The sequence below is a fragment of the Aphelocoma coerulescens genome, chromosome 7 (genome assembly GCF_041296385.1).
Source record: "Aphelocoma coerulescens isolate FSJ_1873_10779 chromosome 7, UR_Acoe_1.0, whole genome shotgun sequence".
Lineage (NCBI taxonomy): Eukaryota > Metazoa > Chordata > Aves > Passeriformes > Corvidae > Aphelocoma > Aphelocoma coerulescens.
Genome location: NC_091021.1, coordinates 6,334,398 through 6,349,358, shown reverse-complemented (window position 1 = coordinate 6,349,358; position 14,961 = coordinate 6,334,398). Strand labels below are relative to the sequence as shown.

Genomic DNA, 14,961 nt, shown 5'->3' with positions numbered 1-14,961 from the left:
AAGGCTATGGTTAGAAGAAATAAAATTGTTCTGCAATGGCAATCAACCTGTTTTTGTCCTAGACTGCAAATTTTGATATACCTATATTGATGCTCTTTGGCTTTATTGTAAGATTGTTTGAATCTTGCCTTACAAAGATACTTATGAAGCATTTCTGTGATTACCAGAATAATTTTAAAGCTGTATTTTTATGTACTTGGAGCAGAGCCTTACTAATTCCATTAACTGTATCCTGTTTCTGCAGTGCCAGCGATTTGAGCTCTGCGTTAATGAAATGAGTCAGCTATTCAGCTCTGAGGCCCTTTCATTACACAAGATCAAGAGAAGTTTTCTACAAGAATTAAACAGCTGAAGAAGGAAGGGAATTCTACATTTCCCTGCTTTACAATGTAGAGGTTTGGATACCATGAAGCCAGAGAATGTTTGTTCCTAAGCAGGAAGACCCCAAGTACTAATACATGGAATCCATCAAGCACTGTTTAAAACAATGTGGACTTTTAGCCCAACATCACAGAATTAAACAAAGGCAGTGTGACAGTATAAGGTGCATTAGAATAATAGAACTAGAATGACAGGCTTGCAGAAGTGTGGGGAATATTTAACTAAGATATAGAAAAGATTATTTTCAGCAGCACATACATTAGTTCCCTTCTGGAGCTGTAAAAATTTCCAATGTATAGCTTTGTTTCTTTCCCCACAAAGTTACATTTTTTTTTCAAGGTCGGGTACTTTTACTCCTTAAAATGCAATCAAAATGCCTACATTGTTTATAGTTAATGGGTTCTGGAAGACTAGCAATGTTTTAAGCTTACGTGACATGTTCCCCTTGCTCTCAGCCAAAGGCCTATCACCTTTTCCATTCCTTCAACATTACAATTTAATTACTGTGGAAACTACATATGCAAGCTGCACTTATTAATAAATACAAATCAAAATGTCTAACATAAATTATTGATATGCTACATTATCTCAGCTTTTCTGTGGAAGTCCTCATAAAAATAACTTTAGTTTTGACAGTCTGACTTCCAGGATTTTATATTATAGTTCTCAGTAGGACACAATTGTTCGTAGATATGTTAACCTTTAAATAAATTCTCTTTAAGCAAATGTAATGTCTCTGACATCAATCCATGCATGTTCATATTTTGAAGGTTATATTTTTAATTGCCATTCTTCTGTCCATTTACTTGCATTGAAAAGGTTCAGAGATTTAGAGATATTCTGGAAGGAAATTATAGATAGATAGACATAGAGATAATTTAAAATTATATCTATGATTTATAATTTATACATATAAATTATATATAAAATTATAATTTATATATAATGTTAATTATATTTTATATATGATCCCAGAACTGCCAGTGCATCACTGAATTTAGGCAATATCCCTAAATTTATATACACCCCACAACAATGCTGTGTGCATGTGAACTTCCAGATCCTATTCACATTCCTGCCACTTCCCTGTAGAGTTTCATACCCCTAAAGACACCAGATCTATCATCCTGAAAATAAAGTATTAGATGCCCAACGTAAACATGCCAGTGATTTTTTACCTTTTTAAACAACCTTTTCAAGTAATTATAGCATCTCCCTGAACAGTCCCCAAGCAGGATTAAGCCAGCTAACCATATCTGTCAAAGGTATTTATGTGTCACCAGCAGTGCCCCGTCACCACAGAGAAACGATTACTGGAAAGAATCTAAATCACTGTTAGAGCAATGGCAAAGTACAATGTTGTGATTACAATTTGAATTTCAAATAGAGAATACAGGGAATGATACATCCTCTTTGGGACAACTTCTGCTACCTTTACTGCCTTCAATTTTTGTGAGTTTTTTTATTAGAAAATAGTATTTTCCATTATTTTTATAACACATTGACACACTGCAAATGCATTTCTACAGGCAGAATGCACAATGTTATGAATACATTTACTCTGAATATTTAAAGAGGAGAGACCTGGATAAAATCACATAAGAGTAATTTCTAAGCTTTTACATTTTTGAATTTTTTCTGTGCATTCCACTGGAGCTGAAAATCAGTGGGGAAATAAATCACCAGCACTTTCTGACTATACCTTCAGGCTCTGTCAATTTGCTTGAAATATACCAGATGATCCTGACTGGTAAGAAATAATACACCTGCTCTAACAAAAGATCTAATCCTCCTGTCAGAGGCTAAAGCACCTCAGTGGTGCCAGGAACTCCATGGGGAAGGACAGGGAGCAGAGCTGCTCCCTGCTCCCACTCCCCTGACATCACTGGGAGCAGGGAGCCTGGGGCTCTGTCCTTCCCCACGTGTCCCCTCCCTCCATTTGAGCCAAGCTTAGTTTTGTCTGCACTTTTCCCAGAAGCCAAATATATAAATATCGTTCTTCACACACTGAAGGCTACTCAGAACCGTGGATCTTTACCTTGATACATCAGAACAAATATTAAGGACATTGGTTGTTGCCATCTTCTGAAAATATCTGAACTTCTGTGCTGCACAACTGCAGCGCCATTGACTCAAATAAGAGATTAACAGCTGCTATTAATTGAAGCACAAATAACATGGGTTTGATGAAGTGCAGAGAAATACCTTCCTTGTGCCATGCCCTACCCTCCAGACTGCAGTGTTTAATATGCTGAATATTCTCTACCTGGATATGTAAGAAGTCCTGTGGAACTGTTCTTTACACCGGTGCAGGCTGATGGTGGACAGGCTATTTATCCTTCAGCAACCTAAAAACTAGGGCACATATTTCTAGTTTCTAAAGAACAAAACAAAGGGCTTTGGGGCTTCCTTGTTCTACCATCAACCCTCAATTTTTGTGGGTTAGTTAAATTAAAGTTTTTTATCTAGGATCTTTGCCAAGATCATTTTTAACCCTAGCTCTTAAGACTTAAACCTCAGGCAAGAGGATTTTTAGCCCTCAAAAGACTGGTGGTGTTTCCTCTCAAACTGGAGTTTGTTTGAAGCAAAAAGTATTTATGGCCAGGAATAGTTAATGCCCAGCTATAACAAAGAATGCTTCAGTAAAGATTCAAAGTGTTATTTCAAGACACTTAATAATCTGATATTTCCCAACTGTTGCACAGAAGTACCAAATGGAGTGGTTACTGTGATGACCAAAACATTCCTTTGGAATCTCACTTTTGAGCAGGAATATTTATCTAGGAAAAGTGAATGGTAATCCTCATGACAGGTTTATTATTCACATTTCAAATTTCTCATAGTAACATACCAGCCTTCCTAATTAACAAACAAGCAATTCAGTTTCTCCAGTTAAAACCACAGATGTTACCAAGATCTGTTGGGAGATTTCCAGGCATGCTTTGTTCTGCCCGTTCTGCCAAGTCCTTTCCCCAACTTTAAGGGTTTTCAGTTCTTCTCATTGTTTGGTGTTGGTTTTGCTGCTGCTTTTGTTTATTCATTTGGGGGTTTTGTGATTTTTTGTTTGTTCCTACGCACTATCAGTTGCCTGTGCATTGACTGCCTATAACTACATTTCTTTCCCTCACCTGAGAAATTCAAGAAAATCTGTATTTTTTTTCTCCCTGTGAATAAACAGATATTCTCTATGTCTAATATGTCTGATTTCTCATTAATCAAACCCAGGGGATGTTCCATGATGCTATCCTCCCATCCCTTTTCCTTACCACACCCGTGCAGTTAATGTTGAAGGACGTGCTAGCAATCTCCAGAATTCATCAACCAGCATTAACACCTTTTAATTATAATTACAGAGTAACTAACAATACTGCTAATGCTTTTTATTATTCCAACTATCTCCTTCAAATCAAGTTCCACATGCAAATGTGGTGAAGGAAACACAACAGCTCCACTGTCATTAACACCCAGTGCAGCACACACGTTCCTGCACACTGTTAGTAACCCAGCCAGGGCTTCGGCAGGGAGACAGTAATTGTGTGATGTATAGACGTTAAATCCTGTGCTTGTTTGACCTTTTACAACTGTTCTGTAGTCAAACCACACCTGCAGCAGCTCTGAAGCATTTGATACAGGCTGTTCATACTTTGCATAGACAAAATCTGTGTGTGTGTGCAAGGTCTGGAATATGCAACACACAGAGCAGCATGTGTGTGCTTGACTTCAGAGCTGTCTGACACTCATTACACATCTGGTTTCTTTCTGGCATGTCCCTGTTACACCTGCAATTTACACTATTCCACATATACACAGTATCAGATTATAGCTTATTTCAATGGAGTTTGGACCAGAAAACATGGATACAACAGGCAAGAGTGGCCTATGTTAGAGACTTTGCAGTTTTATGATAAGGAGGCAAATGCTGCATAGCTGAGATGCTAATGGGGTAACCACTCAAGGCTCACACACTCTTAAATCCACACTTGTGGTAGATAATGAATTAGTAATACAACCCAGAACTTCAATTACGAATTACTTTTGATTGTTAAATAGCCAATACTTGCAGCACTTATACTCAGCATCCTCCAGAACTGGAATATCTCTGTTAGAAAGCACTAATGGAAAAACAGTGGAAAACACTATACCATCAAGTATTTATGGCTGATCTCCAAAAGTCTAGCTACAACATGATCTCTTTTAGAACACCCCTGCTACTGGAGATAGATTTTTAGCCTTTCTTATGAGGAAGTTGCACATTCCTGAACATCTTGCCCTAACCCTTCAATTGTTAAAGATGCAAGTAGGAAAGTCAAAAGAGGAATTTTGCAACAAAAGCTCAGCATATGAGTAATGAACATTTTGACAGCTAGAGAACATGAAAGAAAGGAAAAAAAGCCCACACAACTTGTGAGGTTGGCTTTTCCCCTTCCTTTAATTAACGAGGGTGAAAGATGTGCCACTCAATTGGGAAACTTGTGACACATGACATCCCCCCTGCACACACTGGCACGAATGGGAGCAAGATAGTCTGGGCTCACTGGATGGAATATTGACAAGGCAGAACATGTAACCCACTAATACACACTGACCACAAGCAAAGCATGGTATAAGAACTGCATTACTTTCATTTTAGCTGCACTGACAATGGTCCCTTCATGTGGATTTGGAATGACAACAGGGAAGCACTTACCAGGTAGAAATAACTCTTTTGAAATTAAAGCAGCAATAAACTTTGATATTTGTCACAAATAAGACTGCAACCACAAAAGATGGATCAATGCTCTAAGTCTGCCAAGACACCAGCTGGGCACAATTTCTGCTTTTATTATAAACCTATTTAATATGCAACACACCCTATTGCCACCATACAATTCAAGAGCAACCTGGCCCAGAGAAACTTAGAGACAGTACATTAAACCACAAGAGGCTCTAAAGTATGTTTTCTCACATGAAGTAGTATTTCTCAATCCCAAATTTGATTCTATTCTAAATGATTCAATAGCATGTTACTTCACCTAAGGCGCCAAAGTGTCTATCCCATTCTTACACAGAAACTCTTTAAACACCAAACTTCTTAGCAATATATTGAATACATATTATATGCAAAGTTTTGTGAGAACTTAAAGTAGCTTAAGAAACTATATCAAGGAAAAAAACCACATCCAAGAAAAATCTGCTTTTACATTTGCTTATAAAGATCCCTTAACAGTTATTTTGTACATCTATTACATTTATGGCACTTGAAGTTAATGTTCCAAAAAATAAATTTGTACTTTTCCCTGAAAGTGATTACTTTTGCTCCTGACATTTGCTGTGAGAAGAATTAGTTTAAAAACATCAGAAAGATACTAAATTTCTCATTTAAATATCCATTATAAGATAATAAACCATATGGATCTCCCACTAGATCCCAGAATTTGTACAAGGAGTGCTACAGGAAAGTTTAAGTCACTTAAATACACACTCATGAAATCGCTCAAGGAAGTGTTTCTTAAACCTCCAGAAGATACAAGACTGTCCAGATGGGTGCAATTGATGCTGGGATCTGGCCATTGTGAGCTTCACTCACTCATTTCTGAACAGCCCCCATCATTCTCACATTTCCTGTTATTTGCTCATTCCACCAATGCCCTATTAAAGTGGAATAATTTTCTGTAACTATCATTTTAGATTTAAAAAATTGTTTTCTTCACTTGAAAGATAATGTTTGTATTATTTAGCAGGCATTTCCCTTCAAGCACTTTTTCCTGATATTCCAATTTAATGACTTACAACCTTCAATGTACTTACATGCATTTACCACATAATGTGCATCATTTCCATAGTACTACAACCATATGGGGGGAGGGTGGGGTGGAAACCAAAACCACCATCACCAACACCCAAACTAAATTTAACCAAAGCCCTAAAAAAAGCCCTCTTGAAACCCTTTTGCAGTAGTTGGAATTTTTCTATCGCATGCAGTAAAATTAAGAAATGTCAACAAAGCAGGACAATCTAAGAATAAAAGGGGAAACAGTCCCTCAAAACTTAAAAGCATTAAATTTTAATGCTTCAGGATTCAAATAAGTTGTTTGTGCTTCCTAACCTCTACAACCCTTGGTCTTCCACATCCTAAAATGCTTTATTTATGCTGTTTGGTTTATCTTTCCTGCATCAAAATCTCTGATTTCATTCCCAGCAGTCAGACACACCATTGCAGCGCCCCCATCCTGCCCCACAAATTGTCACAGGTTTGACTGAGTTTAATTATTGCCTAAGTAGTTTATCAAGTGTTGTTTTTCAAGTGACTTTGCTGCTGCTGGGGAGTGCAAGCCTTGAGCAGACACTGAGCAAGACATCACATTACCAAACTCAGACCCCCAACCACTTGAGCAACGTGCACTGACAACTTCAGTGCAATATTAAGTCTACCTTGCTTGGTTCTAAACCTCCCTCACAGCCAAGCCCTTCCCTGACTGACACCTTTCCAAGAGTAGCAGCATGACAGCAAGGATCCTGGCTGTGCTGGAGGGCTCAGAAACCAGGGCTGTTTGTGCTTGATTCCACACGAATTTGGGAGGTGTATATGGAATACACTTTACCACTAAAAAGGTAACAATTTCCAGAAACCAGTACTTCAGTCCTTTCCACGCCCTGCCAGAAGTTTGGTTTAGCATGTCTAGCTCTATCCTACACCATTTTTAAAAGGAATGGTTCTGTGCCAGCCCATTACTCTTCATAGCTGAAGGGCCTTGAGCTGAATCAGTACCATTTATTCAGATCAGTATAATTTATTCATTACTCAGGAATATGTGATTTTATGAGCTGGCAATCAAAAGGAACCTAGGGATGCAATGCATATTCAAGAGCTGGCCTCCTTGTCTCTGTCACATGCGAGAAATCCCACCCAGCCTACTCGAGGTCATGTCTCAGTGTTTGTGAGCAGGTGGATAGAAAAGTGTGAGTGTGTAGCCTCAACTTGCTTAGAAAGTTAAACTGAAAACATCTTCCAGCCAGTCTCTAGGAGAATTTTGTTGTATTAGTCACAGCCTATGGAACAAGCCACTAGAGAATAAATGTGCCACTCTCACCTCTCAGAAATCCTACTGTTTCACAACTTTTCCCTTAGTTTTCTCCCTCTTCAGTGACAGGGATTATTCTGGTGAGGATGCATCTATCTATACACATATTGCAACAGCAAAAAATGAGGAGACCTGGTGTAATGTACATCACGTCCCCTAAGTTTACAAGCCAAGGTTCTTAAACACCCCTGCAGATTTAACCAGTTTCATTGCATTTCTGGACAGAACTGTGTAGTCACAGTAGTGACAGTTTGGAAATATGCCTGTGTCCAAGTTTAAGTTTCATCTGGTGTTTACAGAGCCAGATTTACAGCTAGTGTAAATATAGCTGTCACTGTGCTTTACATCATGGCATAACAGGCAGCTAAAATGTCAAAAAAAAGCTACATCTCCAAAACACAACAGACAAATCAAAGGTCCATCAATACAGCTCCTTGCAAGTGGATCTTTTCCACGTGGGATCTTTGTATGAGCTTTGTTTTTATGGTAAACCACTTAAGTACACCATTGCAAGTCCAATGGCTGTGTAGGACAGAGGGGTTTCTTTCCTGAGGGAAAGCCAGCCTGGTTAGAAAGGAACTTGGTTTGAATCACAAGAAACTCGTGCTCTGTGAAGAGTAAACTGCCTTCAGCAGAAAGAAATAGGCATTTACAGGCTCTTCTCTCAGTATCAGCTAGTGTCAAATCTTGGGCCTGAGAAAGTAGCTAGAAAATGATGTGCAAGAATTGTCCCTAGAAACTTGCTTTCTAAATCAGTATTTTAAAGTGAGTTTTTTGTATGTGTGCATCTTCCCAGAATCTTACTATCAGCCCTGAGTGCCCCTTTGCTCACAAACAATAGTTGAGGAAAGTGCACCTGTGAGGGCTGAAATATGAACTCTTTTGTACAGATGGCTGTAAGGCAAAACTTCACATTGCTGCTGTCCTGACACCTCCAGAGAACCCAGAGATAACAATGAGCATCAAACACCATCCCAACACTCAGAGTTTCACAGCAGATGCAGGTTATGATCTGGAAATATGAACAGCAATTGCATTTCCAAGCAAAAAGCCAGGCAGGGTGTGATAGCACAGCCTGGGCATTTAAAGTATCTTTCTGAAGGCTCTACCCCTCCCTAGGAAAGCAGTGTGTGCCTCACTCATTCAGAAATAAGGGAATTGCAGCCTCCTGACATTTTACACTCACACAGCTCTCGGAAGAGCAAGCTCAGTGACTTTCCTACCAAATCTGATTCATTTAAGTAGGTGGTGAATTGAATCTGTACATACTAGGCTTAAAACTGTTTCAGAAGAAAAAATATTTTGTAAGGTACCAGGTCTTTTGACTTTCCCGTACACACAAAAATTATCTTGAAATACTAAGCCATTAAGCCTTCCATAGTAACGCATTACTTAGCCACACTTCATTTGAATCCACTACAAAACTTCAGATAATTTGTATTTCACTCAAGACAGACAGGTGTGTTATAGCACTTGCTGAAGTGCCACCAACTAACTGCTAGCAAGTAAGCCTGCTAAATTCCAAGCAGAGATATAAAATCTAAGCACTCTGGAAGAGGCAATACACATTTGTCTTACTTAGTGCTTCAGAAAATCACAGCTTACATTAAGTCGCTCCACTGCTCTATTCTTGAAACTAGAGGCACTGACCTCACAGGTGGGGCTCCCAATCCAGGAAAGCGGAGCTGAGATGATGACAGCAACAAAACCCATCCAGTGATCCTCAACCAAGTCAGTCCAGAAATCTAAACAATAAGTCAGCAAAGGACAGGGAACAAATATACTTAAACCCACTCCACCTGAACCTTCAGGCTGGATCTTAAAGAACCTCCTGGGACTGATGTGCTGCAGCTCTAGGTGGAAGGCCAGGTGAAGCTGGTGAGGGTCATTCCAGCCTGGTCCCACCCTGAGGGCTGGCAACCAATCACCCGGATCTGTCTAAAAAAACCCAACAGCCTTCTGACCTTGATGATCCTTTCCCTATTAAGCATCTGTTTTCAGCCAGCAACAGAGGCTTTTACAAGGCAGGACAGGCTATTAGTCTCTGGTGGTGTGTGGCTCTTCTTAAGGAAAGTGATTTTCTTTTTGTAGCCCTGGGCATTGTCTTCATTCTCCCTGTTTCCACTCAGGCAGAGAAAGAAAGGCACACCTGCAGAGGTAGGATTGCTGCCCCACACTTACGACTTCAGCTTTCCTGGTAGTGCCCTTGAAAGCGCAACTTGACCAAAAATATTGGAGTCATTGTCTTTCAACTCAGAATCCAGAGTGAGAGCCAAACTTCACAGTCACTCTCTAGAAAGCCATTGGCATATCGGGCAAAGTGATGTTCCACAACAGCTTCAGAGTTTACTTACTGAAGCTCAATTACATCTCTTCTGCATCATCTAGTAAAAAGTGCAGTACAAGATTCAGCTCTTGAAACCAGAAGGATAAAATGCAATTATATTGCATGTAATGAAACAAATAACTTGGATATTTTGACTGACACAGATCGTTTTTCTGCCACACAGCTGGGAATTATTAATAAAGATTTTCATATACACATGTTCACTCTCCTGCAGAGAAGCAAAAATTACCATGCAAATAATTAAGTCATTATATTCCTTCTACTCCACCTCAAATTAGTCTAAACAGGAAAAAAAGAACTTGTTCCTTTCTCATAAAAAAAAAGAAAGCAACTTTATACCTTGTCAAAAGAAAATAAGATTTTTACAAGCGTTTCTTTCCAGTGTTCATTTTCAAAGTCTCATTTTAAGCAGACAGTATTTCAGAAGAGAGAAGATGTATCATCATTTCCTTTTGTTGTTATACATGAATATATTCTTCAGCCTGTCAAACATCTAAAGGGTAAGCTGAGATTCCCAAAACCCTACAAGCTTACTTATTCGAAAAATTCTTACAGATTTTTTCTTTTTCTGAAGATATGAAGATGGTGAAAACAGACATCAGAGAAAAGGGATCAGCCAGTTTTCCAACTTAAATAGTCACAAACCATGTGAGCAAAGGGAAAATAGTATCAAATTTCACTATGGCAATGTTGAGATTCCCACGTCCTTTAAACTTGGCAAAATTGGAGACATCTTCCAGGCCTCACACTCTAGCCTGCCACATTTGAAGAACAGAAAATAATTCTAGGAAGAACAGCCAAATAACACTAGTGTTGTTATTGGCATTTTAAATTTGGGATGTGTGGTTTTCAGCATGTATTTAGTTCCAGAATTGCTTAATTCAAATATTCACCTTTAATAACATGTCTGCACTTGCTCCAGTGAACTGCAGATCATGTTCTCTACTTACCAGGTAAGTCAAACACAAATGGAATGGAGGTGCTCTGCTCATCTAAGGAAGGGTTTCCCTTGGGTACCTGTGTGACAGTGTGAAAAAAACATTAAAATAAACCATCATTTAAAACAGATACAATCCTTGCCAAGCACGTTAACTAGAAAACTGACTCATCTCATTCCACCACCCTGCCATGGGCAGGGACACCTTTCACTATCCCAGGTTGCTCCAAGCCCCATCCAATCTGGCCTTGAATGCTTCCAGGGATGGGGCAGCCACAGCTTCTCAGGGTAACCTGTGCCAGGGCCTCACCACCCTCACAGGGAAGAATATATGATGCCTTTGCATTTTCCGAAGAAATATGTCATTGAAATATTCATATAACTAATCAGTGTTACCAAGACAGCCCCAGAGGCAGTAACACAGCCCTCAAATCCTGCCTTGCTGTGCAATGTCCTTAAAACATTGGACTTGGATTAAAGTTCTGAACAAGCTCTGTGTGGGTTCTGAACCAGCTCTAAAGTTTGGGATGATATTTCCCTCATCTGTTCAAACAGAGAGCTGAGACAAACTAGATGATTCCATGAGTGCTCCTGCTCTATTTCCATAGAAACAGAAACAATGAGTTTGATTCATTGCTGAAATTTTCGAGGGAGTGCAAGGGTAAATCGTGACTTCGGAAGTCTGATAAGTTTAAGGAAGCCATTCCAACAGTGTTTTGGGTTATGCTTGGTGTGATATCACTAAACTGTGTAAGGAAGGCTTTTTGTTTGCTTCAACTATTGAATTAAAAATGGAACTGTTCGAGAGGAGAGTTGAACTGGTTGTGCTTTCTTTTCTCTGATGAAATAATAAAAATTTTGTTTACTTCATTCAGTGGGATCAGTAGCAAAGCTCTTGGCTCTCAGGCTTATGGAAGAAAATCAGCCAAGGGCAGTAATTGGATTTTAACCTCACTTTGAGCTCTTCTTGCCTGCTACATTAAACTGGATATCCCTGTGAATGGATTTCCCACTTTGTACACATTGCATAAAATGTCATGGAGGACAAGGACTGAGACCACCAGTGCAGTACAGAATCTAGCACAAGGCAAATGGCTTCTTGGATGAGTCACTCCAGAACTTCCACAGGGACTGAGGTGAGGCTGACTGGCTGGGAGTTTTCCATATCCTCCCTCCTTCCCTTTTAGAATGTTTGGGTGCTTTAGTCACTGGGGAACACCTGCAATTGATGAGACCTTTCCAATGGTGAGGAGCAGCTTTGACGTCTCTCTACAGTGTTAAGTTACAGAGGGCAACATGAGGCAACAGGAATGCTTTCTCAGAGCCTCATGTAATGTGTTGGGCATTATAGATTCCAAGCTTTACCATTTCCGCCACAGATATCAACACCCACTGTGGTAGTTTCTGAGTATGGAATCTCACATCTGAGGTTCTGAATCATCAGGTAAATATGAGTCAGAGAAATATTGCTGCTTTAATAGACACAATCAACCAGAGGGTGAGGGGCTGAAGAGGAAACCTCTTATTGTTACAAGTAACAACATCTTTTATTACTGCAACCCTAGGGTATATTACTGTGTCCCGCAGCCATAGGGAGGAGGACAGAAGATCCAGCAGGCAGGAATTGGGCAGCAAGATTGATTTATTTAATTATTTTACAAACTCTTTTATAGACTTTTTTCTTCATAGTCTAATTGGACAAAGGATCAGCCACCCCTTGGGGTGGGTGATTGGCTAAAATCCTAAAACATCCATTGTCAAAATATTTTTCTACTGTGCCATAAACAAGACTTTCCAAGGTTGCAGGTGGTTTGGTTGCCTACACAACTCTGCTACCTCTTCTGTGAGAGAGAAAAATCTCTCACAGACTTAGAAAATAGCAAGAAAATCCTTGCTAGCAGCATTTTTGTATCCACAATCTTTCTTCATAACTACTGAGATTTAATTGGGGAAAAAAATCAGCAATTTACGGGTAGCTATGACAACTTTCACGAGTATGAAAAGGAAAAATGGATTGAGCAGAAAAATAGATTTGCCGGGAGATTTGGAATAAATAAAATTGAAATTTTCCAAAATCAAGTGCACTTCCATTTAAAAAAATGATCCTTTCAAGAGGAAATTAAAGCTCTCCCAAGAACCTGGTTTTTTAAGCATACAATCAATTTTTATAACTAAAAACCTGTCAAGGAAAAATGAGTCCCTTTTCTACAGCAAGTGAGAGAAAGAAGAGCTTCAAGAAGAGATTTTTAACTGCTTACAAAACCAGGCTTTTGCTTCAGATTTAATCCTATAATCACACACAGTATTTACCTGTAGTTAAATTGACTGAGGAAAGTGTTACTGTTAGGCACTGGCCTTATCTAAAGAAGCATTAAATCTGCTGGGTGTGATGAAATCTGTTCCAAAGCGTTTATCAAACACTGTGAAAATCGGCAAGATTAGTGACACAGCAATGTCATCATTTGTCTAGTCAAGGGTAAAAGGTCCTTGGAAATGGGAGAAGCAGAGAGTATTTACTTCAACAAGTAACCTCAGAAAACTTTGACATGTCATGCTGGAAAAGGCTGAAATAATAGATCCAGTTATTCTTTGGAATACAGTATCAAACCTTTTGCAGGGTTTCCAGGGCACTCTGGCCCCTGTCCCAGATGGAGCAGCCATTCCCAGGGCTTGGGCACTGCTGCCCTGGACATGGGCTCTGTCTCTCACCATAGCAAATGCCAGCTAAGGGAAGGGAGAGCACCTGCTCATCCGACACCCTGCCGACAGGGAGAGCAGAGATGGAGCACACTCCTCCAGCCCAGGGCGCAAGGGGTGCAGGAGGAGGTGAAAGCCACCTTGCCACCACCAGCAGACACAGGCAAATGGCACTTTGTCACTGTGGAAGAGCTGGACAGGTTCTTCACGTGCATCCTTGTATGTCACAGCTGAGCCAGAGATACCTGAAGGCCCAACCTCCCCTTTACCACCACTTAGGCAAACCCTGTTGCTTCCCAGCATCACTGGGTTTCCTGCTCTGCTCTGCAGCTCAGTGTCCCCATTACCATGCTGCAGTAGCATGTCACGTCTAGGTAGAGGCAGATCACTTGGGAGTTTTTGCTAGAAACTATTTTTGCTATTTTGTGTTTTATAACTCCAAAGAAATTTTATCAAATCATACATCAGCTTTATTCCTACTTGTTTGGGAGTTTGTTGTGGCACTATTCAGTCATCAACATGTTCACATTAAAAATCAGAGACATAGGAAATGAAATAATTATGAAAACATAATGGAAAGGTAGACATGTTTTAAAAAAAGGAGTAAAGATAGTTACATGCCAGAAGCAACTGGGCTTCTTAGGGAAAGAATATAACAGATCTTTGACAGAAAGATTGAATGCAATACTTTAAAACAAGGAACAATGGAGCAGTGTGTAAAATTTTCTCTAGTTAAAAGAAAAAAAGACACTTTATAACATTGCATTTTGGCAAAGGGAAGATCCATGTCCAACATCACCTACAATGTCTCCTCCTGGGGGCCCTGTAAAAGCATGTTGCATCTGCCTCACAGAGGCAGTAAGGTGGGTGCCCAGAAATCTGTAGGGTTAGACATTGACCTTAAAAGCCTCTAATGCTATAGACAATCATTCCCCAACAACACAAATGGGAACAGCAGTGATGCACTGACTACACTTCTGGCTAAAGGTGGTATCTGCACTGTTGCTTCATTTAGGTATAAAATGACTGCATTTCTTTTTTTTCTGAAAAACTTTTTACGAAAAAAAGTTACGATAAGAATCAGAATTAGTATATTAAAGACGTAGTGAAATAATCATCACTGGCTGGTTTTTTCCAAAACTGTAAGGGCAACACACAGCATGTGAATAAAATTCCTTACGGCTGCTCTGCCTCCCTGCTATGCAGATCTCTCCACTTTTGTGGCACAGTTACTGTTACAGTGGTGATACCGTAACACGCCTATATCAAACCAGGAGTCCCGTGGAAAAGAAATATATACGGACGGATTCTTGATAGATGTTTCAGAGATGTTTATTTCCCCAGCCGCATGGCCGGAGCTCTGCCCAGGAACTGTTACAGTCGCAGGACCCGAGGTCCTTTTTCCACGCAGGAAACACAAACCAACCAATGGGGAACGAGGCTGACCAGGGGCAGGGAAACCCCGTGCCTCCCTCAGGGCTACATGGCGCGGGGGAGGAGACCCCGACATTTCACCCGTTTTATTTTAATAAAAGGAG

The 14,961-nt window shown here is 39.9% G+C and overlaps 1 long non-coding RNA gene across 4 annotated transcripts in view; it reads right to left on the bottom strand.

Annotated features, from left to right (window-relative positions):
• LOC138113522 (uncharacterized) overlaps positions 1-9,330 on the bottom strand; it is a 31,863-nt gene extending 22,533 nt beyond the window's left edge. For all 4 annotated transcript variants that reach the window (XR_011152201.1, XR_011152200.1, XR_011152203.1 and 1 more), the window contains exon 1: positions 9,093-9,330. This is a non-coding gene — a long non-coding RNA (uncharacterized lncRNA). The remainder of the gene's footprint in view (positions 1-9,092) is intronic.
• Positions 9,331-14,961: the final 5,631 nt, after the last annotated feature.